The sequence below is a fragment of the Mirounga leonina genome, unplaced genomic scaffold (genome assembly GCF_011800145.1).
Source record: "Mirounga leonina isolate KUSES-001 unplaced genomic scaffold, KU_Mleo_1.0 Mir_95, whole genome shotgun sequence".
Classification (NCBI taxonomy): Eukaryota; Metazoa; Chordata; class Mammalia; order Carnivora; family Phocidae; genus Mirounga; species Mirounga leonina.
This window is the reverse complement of record NW_023270865.1, coordinates 18,603,190-18,617,601: the sequence shown is the minus strand read 5'-3', so window position 1 is coordinate 18,617,601 and position 14,412 is coordinate 18,603,190. Positions and strand designations below refer to the sequence as shown.

At 33.6% G+C, this 14,412-nt stretch overlaps 1 pseudogene; it reads left to right on the top strand.

Annotated features, from left to right (window-relative positions):
* Nucleotides 1–4,515: 4,515 nt before the first annotated feature.
* Nucleotides 4,516–4,681, top strand: LOC118006327 (annotated as a pseudogene).
* The last annotated feature ends 9,731 nt before the right edge of the window (nucleotides 4,682–14,412 follow it).

The following is a 14,412-nucleotide window of genomic DNA, read 5'->3' as shown; positions in this document are numbered from 1 at the left end:
TCAGCTTGTTTTATGATATGCCTACAATATAGAACATGTGCAATATAAATATTTGATACATAGAATAAATAGTAGCTGTTTCATAGCAGTGAGATTCTTAAATCCAGTGTTCTGACATAAATGTGACATGTAGTTTTCCAGTGTTACACATTCAATGGTTATTAGGAGAGAGAAAATGTGTTATTCTAGTACATGCACTCAGCTAGAGGACTTGTAGTTAAGAATTCCTTCTGAGTATTATAAAATACCAGACTATCAATCATTTAAAGACTTTGAAAAAACAAGTGTCATTTAGTGTGGGTTTAAATGGCAGACAACTAATTTAATGATTCGAAGCTACATTCTCTGTCATGTCAGAAGTGTACTGCTCAGAGTTCATTACCAGCCCTGCATGAGCTGACGTAAAATCCAATACAGTGCATGTCCCACGGTATTCAGTAGCAAGGGGCAGGGAGTCTCGTTTGCTTGGTTAGATGACAAAGTGGGAAAGATGGCAGGTGATTTGCTTTTGGTAACCTCTTTTCCATTATTTATTCTCTGATTACAAATGCACACTAGATGAGCCCTGATAAGGAAAATAAAAGTAAAATAACAACAACAACAACAAAATCGTGTTGGAGTCTTACGAAATCATGTCTTACTAGAAAAAAAAAAAAAAACACACACACTTCTAATGCAGCTTAATGAAAACAAATCGAGCCTTTGAAAAAATTGGTGGTATCAATTAGTCAACGCAAAAATTAATTTCATAGTTATATATGGCCATTGGCTTTTGTTATACTTGATTTTCTTAATTATATTTTATAGAAAGCAATTAATGACTTCTAAAAATCTAACTCATTTTCCACAATGGTAAATTAATCCCTCATAAAAAAAGAAATACTTCTTTTATATTACCGAAACTTTCACTATCTGATTTTTTAAGAACTATACTTCTTTTCTACCCCACACATATTTCACTGTGAGGGAATAATTATTTTAAGTACTAAAATTTAACTGAATTGCAAGAAGGATCCTCTCAACTGCCATTAACAACTTATCAGGCCTTGAGGCCAAAACACATACATTTTCTGTCATATGAAACCTTATTGCATTTAGAAATTATTTGGGGGAACAGTATTTAGAAATATTGTCCAATTCCTTGTGGGAAGAGCTTACTTATAAGTATTCCAAACAGATATACAAAATTCTAAGTAGTTATAAATAGGGAACCTTTCACTTCTTTCAGGTCCAACTGATTCATACACATTATTGTAAGATATTTATGATGTGGGGCTTGTTAAGACACAGCATTTCACATTTTAAAAAATGCATGGACAACCACATAGATATCTACTTGTCACTCTAATCAGTCTTATTTCCATACGAATGAAACCAATTGATTTTCAACTTAATTGGGGTGATAGTATCGCAAACTGACTGTGTCTGAATGCAGGTTTGTAAGTAAAATATATTTTTCTCCTTCCAAACACATTCTTGCCTAAAGTATGTAATATGCTACATGGCTAAGTGTAAACAAATTCTATTAATTTTCAGCAAGTTATTGTTCAGTGAAATAAAATTGCCATTTGACTGTAACAAGGAAACTCCAAACAGAACATATAAATCAGTATTATTGGCAGCTGGAAAAGATACATTGCCTAGATTACTGTTAGTGACTAGGGAAATAAATGACCATTTTAGAGGTTTTAGAAGCACTTGGAAGAGTAAATGAGGATAGCTTTTGAAAATTGCTGATGGGAATTCATCATAATGGATGCCTGAGTTATATAAACAACATTTATTTCCCAGACTTGATCATTCTAAAATGGAATAAAGTTTGGGTGAAAAGAGATTTCTTTATATGAGAAAAATGCTGAAGCAGCATAAGAGAAGATTCAAAAGAGTTTTTTGGTTGATACTAACAGGTAGCAGGAAAAAATTAGTTTATATCATGTTGAATTTAAGAGTCTGGTATTTATCTAGATGCCTAACATGAAACGCCAGGTGTTTCCTTTTTAGAATATAATACATGGGATTTGGACAGGTGATATGTTAAGAACATCAGCTTGTCTTTGACACTAGATAAAGCTGCATTCAAATACAACTCTGTCAATCGTAATTTCAGGAAGACAAAAAGTGATTAGGTTTGCTGTATAGATGGAATACTGTTTGAAGATATCTGGGACAGAAAATCTACCCAGAATATGGGTTCCAAGAGTATTTTTGATAAGGCAAACTATTTCTTTTTCTACATCTCTAAGATAATTTGTAAAATTCCATGTATTTTTAAAATATTTCTAATTCAGTAAACATGAAATCAATATTCACATATACATCTAGAATCTCTTAATATCTAAGAAAAATATATTTAGGAATGATCAAGTTGAGTGACTAACCTGAAAAACTTGTAAGATATTAAGCATTTAGTTTTATTGATTTGGTTTCATTTTTATTTTAATTTATGGGTTTGATCATTTAAAAGGATTCATCATTGCTGCTATGGATATTGGGGTTCATGTGCCCCTTCTTTTCACTACATCTGAATCTTTGGGGTAAATACCTAGTAGTGCAATTGCTGGGTTGTAAGGTAGCTCTGTTTTTAACATCTTGAGGAACCTCCATACTGTTTTCCAGAGTGGCTCTACCAGCTTGCATTCCCTTTCTCCACATCCTCGCCAAAATTTGTTGTTTCCTTTTTTGTTAATTTTTGCTGTTCTGACTGGTGTAAGATGGTATCTCATTGTGGTTTTGATTTATATTTCTCTGATGGCTAGTGATGTTGAACATTTTTTCATGTGTTGAGATGCCCTTCAACAGATGAATGTATAAAGAAGATGTGGTACATATATACAATGGAATATTACTCAGCCATAAGAAAGGATGAATACCCACCATCTGCATCGACATGGGTGGAATTGGAGGGGTTTATGCTAAGTGAAATAAGTCAAGCAGAGAAAGACATATTATATGGTTTCACTTATATGTGGAACATAAGGAATAGCACGGAGGACCATAGGGGAAGGGAGGAAAAATGGAAGGGGGACAAATCAGAGAGGGATAGGAACTATGAGAGACTAGGGACTCTGGGAAACAATCTGAGGGTTTCAGAAGGAAGCAAGGTGGGTGTATGGGATAGCTGGGTGTTGGGTATTAAGGAGGGCACGTGTTGTGATGAGCACTGGGTGCTATATGCAAGTAATGAATCATTGAACAATAGCAAAAACTAATGATGTATTATATAGTGACTAACTGAACATAATAAAAAAATAAAAAGTAAAATGATTCATCATCAGGAAAAGTTATTTTATTCAAATATGTCCCTTTCTTTTGAAACAACAATTTTATATTTCAAGATACAATTATTTCATTTCTAATTGTTGAAAAATAAGAAACAGTATAAATTTTTTAATCCTTTATTTTCAGGAAGTTCAAATTCTAATAAATAATTATAATAAATATATAAAGAATATATTCTCAAGAAGCACCTCTCATTAAGTAACTGAGAATTAATGATTTGTTATAATGTTCTATATATATTGCCCATTAAAAGCAAAATTATTTCATACTTATAATGTTTACAACTTTTTCTACCCACAATATTCTCTTGGGATACTTTTTTTTTGTGAAAGTGACTAAAGTATGGGATCTACATGAATATTAAGCTCCACTCTTTCTCCTTATTTCATTTCTTCTTATTACTTAAAATGGATTTTTTTTTTTTTTTTTTTTTTACAGAAAGATCTTTTCAGTGCAGTGCTCCATTCAGATCAGTTACAAAAGGTAAACTATAAGGCAAGGAATAGTGGAAGATGTGGCTGGAGCATCAGGTGGTAGTCATAATGGGTCTTATATATGATACTGTGTAGATTTCAGCTCTCATGGAAGCTGTACAAAACCACTGAAATTTTAATAAGCACATTGAAATAATAAGGTATACTTTTAGATAGATGCCACTATTTGCTCTATAAAAATAGACTGAAGTTATGAAAAACTAGAGTTCAAATATCATTTAGAAGGGATTAAAGTAGGAAATAAAGTGTGCAGAAAGGAGGTCTGGACATGTATTCTATACAAGGGGCATGTATTCTGTTTCCATGTTTTACTTAAGTGTAATATTTATCACTTCAAATTTGAAGCATTAGATCATAGACAATATTCCTCCTGGAAAGTACTTATTTGCAGTAGAATCAAACCAATAAGTAAGATAACATGTTAGCACACTGTAATAATATGAATAAGCAATTGATAATAGTTGACATTTATATTACAACTGGTCAAAGAATACATAATAAATATAAGTTGAAATCTCTGCCTTTAGGTAGAAATGAAATTAATGCAAATTAAAAATGTTTATTTAAAGTTGAATGTGTTATCTATTTTGTATACAATTGATTATAAAATCAGATGAGACAATGTAGGTAGACATTCAAAAAAGATGAATAAGTGATTATTAGGGAAGAGGCAGAAAGTTTTCATATGATCTATGACATAAGCCTGGACTCAAAAATAGATATAATTTAAGTAAGGTAGCTAATCGCTTCTCGGCCTTTTGGCTAAGATCAAGTGTAAGTAAGGTAGCTAGATTTAGGAAAAAAAAAAAAAAGTTCAAGTTGAATTTCAGATTAATGAGGGATAATTTATTAGTGTCAGTATGTCCCACACAATATTTGGTATATACTTATACTAAAATTTATCCACTATTCATCTAAAATTCAAATATAACTGAATAGCTTGATTTGGCAACCTCAGGTTTAAAAGGAAAATAGCAGCCAACAAGGGAAACTAGAACAGTAAAGTGAGATGTAATAAACATACCACCTAAATATTGGGCAAAGGTCTATGTTGTAAACAGAGAAATGTCATCTTAAAGAGATAGAAATCCAGATCTGAATTGCATTAAATGTTAGAGAAACATAACTTGTTAAAATTAGAAATATGGAACCATTTAAAGCTTTGATCAAAATATCAAAGTACGTTTAAGAATAATCAATCTAGAAAGTGAATTCTTAATGGATCAGAAAGTTAAAGACTTTAGAGACAGAGAAGGGATTCAAGAGATAATTTAAACTGGGTTTGTAGCATGCCCTTCTGCTAAATTATGGAAAACAAAGAGAAAGTCTGTGAACAAAGGGAAAGTATAGTTTAAAATATTAAATGCAATTGCAAAGACAGAGTAATTGGAAAAAGTGTGATAAAAATACCAAATTTGTTACTGGGACTTTTTTTCTTTTTTTGGTTGTTAATAGAGAGTGGTTATCAAAGTTCAGTGAACAAGACCTTCTGTTTTCAGCCATAAAGGAAGTGATGGTACCAGAATAGCCCTCCCACTGTTAATAACTAGAAAACAGGGCAAGGTGTTAGAAAGAACTGTTTTCAGATATTAGACAACATGATACACAGAACTGTGAGGCCTGACTAAGGGCACTTTCTGTCTTTAGAGGGGCAAAACCCAAGTAGAATATGATGGTCATATTGAGTTAAGGAGTCACAGATGAGTACTTGGGGAACTGAGACAGATGGAATTTGGGAGCACAATAGTTGAGAGTGTTGTCTGCAGTGAAAGTGGTTCAGCAATAGAGTCATTAGACTGGGGCAACTCTAGAAACTTTGATAGTTTAATGTGAACAAAGAAACCAGTTAGCTAGGTTTTTCTTCAATCTGAGAAAATGAAACTCAGGAATAACTAATCCTGAGTAGTCAGCCAGATTCTCTTGATTCTGAGAAAATGAAATGCAAGAACAACTATCATAGCGACCAAATAACTAATATTTTCTAAATAAGGCAAACATTTAAATTACAGCCAACTGAATAATTGCTTTTCTTCCCTGTCTTCTCTATACATACCTCTGCGCTAGCCCTTGCTCACAAAACACTGATAGCCATCTTTGGTTTGTGCTTTCTGATACAAATAGTTGTTTGCTCAAAAAACTTTATAAAAATTTTTTTAATGTGTCACAATTTTATGTTTTAACATCATGTAGAAAAAGAGCTCCAGAAATCTCTGTAAGGAAACACCTGAGCCCTTGGCTGAATACTAAGTGTTCATATGTAGGCTGAGACATCACAAAGAGGAGTAAAAAACTAGCAGGGAATGAAGAACTTCAAGTAGCTCTGAACTAAGCAATGGCAGCAGCTTACAAAATAGAGGGGGATGTCTAATATCCAAATATCTAGAGTGTATTGACCTTATTGAGCCCCTAGGGATTTCAGTAGATATTTTAGAAAGACCATTTCTTAGGTCAGCAGGGAAATGAGCCCTAAAGTAAAGGCTATTCCACTCCCACAAAAATTTACTTGATCTCCAAGTAAAGCAAATGCCTGCCAGAAGAACATTAGTATTGTTGAAAAGAAGACAAAATATCCAACAATCACTGTAACATACACAATTATCAACATACAATAAAAAATGTGGCACATTGCCAGGAGGAAAATCAATCAGTATAAACAGAAATGACAGAAATGATGGAATTAGTAGACAAAAATTTTAAGACAGATATTATAAATGTTTCAGAACTGAAAAACATATGAGCATAATAATGAGAAAAATGGAAATCATAAAAAATTACCACACTGGTCTCTGAAAGGTAGATATTTAAATCTGAAATAAAATTTCAAAAGATTGTTTTAATTGCAGATTAGACATTGAAGAATAAAAGATCAGTAAACTTGAAGATAAGGGAAGAAAAACCACTCTACCTGGATCACTTAGAGAAGAAAGGTAGAAAACCATGAATAGAAACTCAGTGACGTGTGGAATTTCAAGCAATCTAAATATCAGCATATTGAAAATTCCAGAAGTGTAGGCTGCAGAGAGAAAGGACATATTAAATATAAGAGGGGAAGACAGTGAAAGAGAACATGGGAGGGAAAAAAAGGCATAGAGAAAAACAATGAAACAAAGATTTGAAAATATTAATAAAATTGACCAGCCTCTACCTAGAGAGAGAGGAAAAAGAAGAAAGATTAATTATATCAGGAATGAAAAAAGAGGTATCAATGATAATGATATGTGATATTGTGTGATAGTGATATTCAAATGAAAGTATTATGGAGTATTGTGAAGCCTTATGCCAATTAACTTGAGTGCTCTGATGAAATGACAACTCCTTAAATGATAAAATTAATCTAAGAAAAATAGAAATTCCAAATTCATTAAATAAGTTGAATTTGTAATCAAAAGCCTCCCCATCCCCCCCTCCAAAAAAAAAAAAAAAATCAGGCCAAAATGGCTTCAGGGGTAGAATTCCATCAAACAGGTAAAAAACAATGAAGAGAACCTTTCCCAAAGAAGTCATGAAAATCATCAGAGAGGGAGAAAATCCATGAGAGACTCTTAACTATAGGAAACACACTGAGGTTTGCTGGAGGGGAAGTGGGTGGGGGGATGGGGTAATTGGGTGATGGACATTAAGGAGGGCACATGATGTGATGAACACTGGGTGTTATATGCAACTGATAAATTATTTAACACTACATCTGAAACTAAGTATGTACTATATGTTGGCTAATTGAATTTAAATAAAAAATAAAAATAAAAAATAAGTAAATGATGTTTTAATTTAAAAAAGTCATGAAAGAAGATAATAAAATTCATGAATGGATGCTCAACAGCATTAGTCCTCAGTTGAACTAAAATTAAAGTCACGGGCGCCTGGGTGGCTCGGTTGGTTAAGCGACTGCCTTCGGCTAGGGTCATGATCCTGGAGTCCTGGGATCGAGTCCCGCATCGGGCTCCCTGCTCGGCAGGGGGTCTGTTTCTCCCTCTGACCCTCTTCCCTCTCGTGCTCTCTGTCTCTCATTCTCTCTCTCTCAAATAAATGAATAAAATCTTAAAAAAAATTAAAGTCACAAAAATGTATGAATATGTTATGGGATGAATGTTTGTGTCCTCCCAAATTTTATATATTTAAATGCAAACCCCAAATGTAATGGTATTAAGAGGTGATGCCTTTGGGAGGTGATTGGATCATGAGGGTGGAGCCCTCATGAATAGGTTCAGTGCCCTTATAAAAGAATCTCTAGAGAGCTCTCTTCCCCTTTTTCTGCTATGTAAGCGAGAAGAAGGCTGTCAAAGAGTCACAAAGCAGACTTTGACCAAACACGGAATGTGTCAGCACTTTGATTTTGGACTCCCATCCTCCAGAACTGTGACAAATAAATATAATACAGTAAAACAAAGTTATTTCTGGAAATTCTTTGGTAGTTCCTTATTAAGTTAGCATGCATTTACCATATGCTGCAACATTTCTATACCTAGGTATTGAACCAAAAGACATGAAAAGATACGTCTACACAAAAAACATATACTGATGCTCATCAAAGCTTGGTTCATAATAACTTCCGAATGGTAACAATCCAACTGTCCATCACTGATGAATTTAGACCTAAAATGTGTACATCTTATTTCATGTAAATTGGGTTTTTATAATTTTGATTTAAAATTCTTTGAGCATATGAGTTACCTGTAAAGTTTATTAAAACACACATTCTTAGGCTATCTTGACAGAGATCCTGGTCAAATAGAGGTGAGTTAAGGATGAAGAACCTCCTAGAGGGCTGCAATATTTCAATTCGGTAACATGAATGTTTGCTTGTTCAAGGTGTTATATACTATGCAATATGTATTTTAAATATGATATGCAGCTGTCTACTAAGGTGTTTTAGCACCTAATTTCTCTGTTATTAAAATTTTCCTATACTTATTCTTCATGTTAAATTGACAGTTCTCTAGAGAAAGGAAGCAAGATGAATAATTATGAAAACTACCAAGTGAGAACATGTATTATTTCTTTTTGACTCTTAAATAAATATAGAGATCTGTATTTCCATTTGGTGCAATGTAATCATAGGAACTAGGGCTTAGATATGGAGATATTTGCCATATTTTAAATTTTGTATCAGTTTACAGTTTATATCAGAAACAGATCTTGTTATGTAAAGCTTTGTTTCATGGATCTATCGCCCCAATCACTTAACAAAAGTCCTTACCCTAAAGGATATGTTGCAACATTTCACTGATTTCACTTATATTTAATCATTCAAAACCTCAAATCATAAATAGCATGCTTTGTTTGTTTGTTTTTTTTTAATAAATTCTCTGAGCTTGTGCATATGCACTGTATTCTTTACCTATTTAAGGAGAGGGAAGAATTAAAACAACCCTTTAAATTTTGATTGATTTAGTGAAGAAATATATGTCTATACAAATAAATTGAGCATTGACTTACGTAGTTTTCTATGGCAACATAAGTGAAGTTCATTCTAGCAATATGTAAATAATATAAGAAAAATTATTATGATATTTAAATATGATTGGAATGGGGCGCCTGGGTGGCTCAGTAAGTTAAGTGACCAACTCTTGATTTCGGCTCAGGTCATTATCTCAGGGTCAGGAGATGGAGGCCCACATCAGGCTCCATGCTGGGTGTGAAACCTGCTTAAGACTGTCTCTCTCTCCTTCTGACCCTCCCCACCTGCTCCCTCACTCTCTCTCTAAAGAAAACATATTGCATGGAGCACTGGGTATTATACACAAACAATGAATCATGGAACACTACATCAAAAACTAATGATGTAGTGTATGGTGACTAACATAATAAAATAAAATTTTAAAAAAACTAAATAAGTAGTATTTTAAAAATAATAGTAAAATACATATTTAAATAAAATTGGAATATTCTGGTTATCATAAAGAGAGGTAAAAGTACAATGGAGATTCAGAGAAGAAGGTGATCAGAGTATGTTTTCCAGAGGCACCTGGGTGGCTCAGTCATTAAGCATCTGCCTTCAGCTCAGGTCATGATCCCAGCATTGGGCTCTCTGCTAGGCGGGAAGCCTGCTTCTCCCTCTCCTACTCCCCCTGCTTGTGTTCCCTCGCTCACTGTGTCTCTCTCTGTCAAATAAATAAATAAAATCTTTAAAAAGTAAAAGAATATGTTTTCCAAGAGGAAAAACAAAAATAATAAATTCAGGAATTAAGAAGTAAAGGATGCCATAACTAATTAAATAAAGATATACTTCAATCTTAAAAATTAATAACTCATTTAATTTATTTTTTCCTGTAAATAATTGGTTTATTAACTATATGTTTATGATAACCCCAAATTGGTAGCAAAACCTGAACTGCAATATTCCTCTAATTAATATTCTAGTTACTCAAAGGTTATGATCTCCTAATTTGGTTCCTTATTTATTTATATTTTTGCTAGTAGGTGGGTATGATGAAAAAATTGTGGTATTGACCACAGAGTTTAAAAATATGGAGAAATAGGAAGGATAAATGTGTCACTTTGCTTATAGAAGAAATCAAGATAATGTAATCTTAATATTTTCATTAAAAATATTTGTTCTATCAAATGTTATACTTGAATATGTTTGAAGCCAAAAGAAAAAGAGCCAGTAGAATCTTCAAGACTGATAGTTAAAGATACTGAAAGGAGACTGGTGATTGCTTTACAGTAAAGAGAAAATGTAAACCATGTTTTAAAATAAAGACTTTAGAAAGACATTGGACAGTTAGCCCATTTTCTGATACTGAACAGGACTTCTAAAGAAAAAAATAATAGTTGTAAGACTAGAGATCTCTTGAAGCTAAACACCCCACCCCTATATTAGACTAAAAGAAGAGACAGAGGGAGCAGGTGTGAGTAAATTGGGTATAGGAGTTTGTGGTGTAGCTGTCAAATGGGGAATCCCAGAAAGATATATATGACTGTGAATATTGTGCCTTTTGCAACTTTAGGGGATGCCATTCCCATTGTAGTCATCCTAAATACATATAGCTATTAGAAATTTTTCCTTGCAAAACCAATAAACTGCTTTGAGGAAAGGCGTATTTTCATAATTAACATGAAGTCACCATATTGGCTAACAGTGGAATGGTGAGAGCAGTAAATCACACATTGCAGTTCAGTGTGAAAGGCTTGAGTGACACCAAGGGCAGCAGGGCTAGGCAATAGCCACCAGGGGTAAGGAGATGGAAGCAGTTAAATAAGTGTCGTCCACTATACAGTGATGTGTGACAGGTATTTTTGGGCTAAGCAATTTCTAATTCAAGTGGAATAAAATGGGAAATTCTAATAAACATTACAGAGAATGCATAATATATCTGAAGATATCTGGTTTTGATTAGAAAAATAGGGAACTTACAGAGTTGTTAGATGTTTGAAAGTGGTAGTGGAAAAAAAAGTGTTAGTGGAGTGTTTGCATCATAAGAAACAAACGATTTGTCTAAATGTGATTTAACTTTCCAATATTGACTAATAATAACTGCTGGTCAAATAATGAAAACTTAAAAAGTGTTCTGATTTTTCCCCCTGATTAATGTTTTATGTTTTATTTTCTAATCTGTTTGCAAAGATTTAATGAGGATAAATAATTATGGCTGTAAAATGGTAAATTAAGTCTGATCGTAAAGTGATTTTAACTATATGCTATATTTAATTTAAACTGTGATGTGCTTTATCACATTGTTGATTTTTACTATCTTAAATTTAGCTTTACTGGCAGTGGTAGTTTTAGCAGATTTTTACATTTTTACAATCTGATTCTAATTCATTTGATGGACTAGTTTGCTCGTGGCAAAGCATAGTCTCAGGGTATATTAACCAGCTCTATGTGTGGAGTTAAAAAAAAGGATAAAAAAGCCTAATTAACATTATGTGACATTCACAATTATTGAAGATGCTATGTCCTACATTTAAAATGCATTTAGGTCCAAAATTGCTGTTATTAACCAATTATATATTTTCATTTCTTTATTTCATATATCAGATTAGGAAATCCTGGGTGGAAATTTAAACTGCTCTCTGAAGTAGTGTGCGTAAGTGGTCTAGAGCCAAACATCATGGGTTCAAATCTCTACCCCATCACTTCGTAGAAATAAACATTTGGATAAATTACTTAAGCAATCTGTACAGAGTTCTCTTATCTGGAAAATGGGGACAATAACAATATAAAAAAAGTTATAGGACTGTTAGGAGGAACAAAAGTGTCATCAAATAAAATGTTTATAAACATGTATCTGGCACAGAGACTATAGGGCTAAGTCATCCTACAGAGATTTGTCATATCGTCTTTTTTCCCCCATTTTTTAGAGGAAAGTTTTGTAGTCTGTTTTAATGTGTGTGTCATCCTCTTAAATGATATTTCTACAATGTTTTGTTTATTTTGGATATGAATACAGTAAAACTGTAGCCATGAAATACCTTTTTGAAAGTTTGCCAAGTATATAAAAAAAATCACCTTATGTTTCAGGATTCCAGAACTCCCAATCATACCCCTCAACACAGACCCTGATTCTGTATGAATTTGAATCTTTGGCAGGGGAACCTAGGTATGTTTAATTTATTAAAAGCTCAGCAGGCAAGTCAAATATGCACATCTGGTTAAGAACCACAATTAGGGCTCTCCTATATAAGGTTTCCTCACACTGAAATGTTTAGGGTCACTTCCTTATTTCCCTTGGTTTCAACACATCAGTTGGGGTACACTTGAATCAATGAATCAGTCTCCTTGGACCATTCTTTCCTTAAATATTAGAATGCTTTCTGATCTTCATAACTATATCTTCTTAGATATCTAGTCTTCACAGTTTTTTTGCCAGCACCAGAATTCAACAAATAATGACTTCTGAAATTTGAATAACAAATTATGTTTGTTCATCGAAAATATTTAAAATTTTCTGTTATTATCTATTACATCCCATGGTAGAAAGTTATTTACAATATATTTTATATCTGCTAACTCAGTTCCCACCTTCCTCCAAAGATAAGGTGATTCAGGTGATATTTAAAGCATGAATAAATTAGTCTTCATAAATACTTCATTACAAGGGGCTACTGAGAAAGCTATTTCAACATTCTCTTTCTACCCTTTAAATTTATTTATCTGGGATAAATTTGCTTTTATTAAACTGGCAGACATCTACTAAATTTAACCCCAAATTGGGAACATGATTTTCTCTTATTTTATATTCTCAACTATAATTGTTAAGTCAAACTCCTAGAAACAGAATAGAATATTGGTTATTAGGGACCGGAAGGGAGGGAGATGGACAGAAGCTGGACAAACGGTGCAAGTCTTCAGTTATAAGATGAATAAGGTCTAGAGATCTAATGGAAAGCACCATGACTATTGGGTTTTTTTTTTTGTTTTTTTTTTTTGTTTTTTTTAAAGATTTTATTTATTTATTTGTGAGAGAGAATGAGAGACAGAGAGCATGAGAGGGAGGAGGGTCAGAGGGAGAAGCAGACTCCCCGCCGAGCAGGGAGCCCGATGCGGGGCTTGATCCCAGGACTCCAGGATCATGACCTGAGCCGAAGGCAGTCGCTTAACCGACTGAGCCACCCAGGCGCCCCAGCACCATGACTATTGTTAATAATACTGTTCTGTGTACTTTAAATTTGCTAAAAGAGTAGACGTTAAGCATTCTCACCCCACACAAAAAGATAACTGTGTGAGGTGATACATGTGTTAATTAGTAGGATGGTGGAAATCATTTCACAAAATACATGTATGTCAAATCGTTACATTGTATACCTTAAATACACACAGTTTTATTTATCAATTATACCTCCATAAATCTGAAGAAAAAGACAAAAAAATTGTAAATCTTCATTAGCAAAAAAACACCAGGGAAACATTGGAGTTGAAGAAAGTTCAGCTTTTCAGTACTTGCTGCAAAAGAAAAATAAACCACAAAGCATGTAGAATCATGGAGTTTCTAAGAAAGAGTGTGTTAAGAGTGGCTTATGATAGTGCTTAGCAACCATTAGGTGATTTTAAAGAGGGTTCAAGAAAGCAAAAGTTTGTTTGGGATAGGAAGTTGTCAGAAGCAGGGACAATTTTTTTTTTTTTTAAGATTGTATTATTTATTTGACAGAGACAGCGAGAGAGGGAACACAAGCAGGGGGAGTGGGAGAGGGAGAAGCAGGCCTTCTGCTGAGCAGGGAGCCCCCTATGCAGCCGGATCCCAGGACCCTGGGATCATGACCTGAGCCAAAGGCAGATGCTTAACGACTGAGCCTCCCAGGCCCCCCTTGTGATATGTTTTTTAATATATTAAAATAATTAATGTAATTTAATAGATTAATTTTAATCTAGATGGTGGGAGGAAGAAAGTGAAACTAATTTCTAATTGACAAAGAGGCACTGATCAATCAAGAGATCCAGGGAAGAAGAGAGTTTGAATCTATCTGTTATTTGGACAGTGCTTTTGTTTCTGTCTCTCCCTAGACCTGATTACAAAGTGATCTTGTTTGTTTCTTTCCATCATGCTCACAAAGTGAGCTTGTCTGATGTTGATATTCTGTGACACTGGCCGAGCTCTTAGTGACAGCCAGCTCAGAAAACTCAGTAAGACACTAAAAATTTGTGTTAAATAAGAAGTCTCAAGATAGATTCAGGAGGACATCTACTCTAGGAAAACGT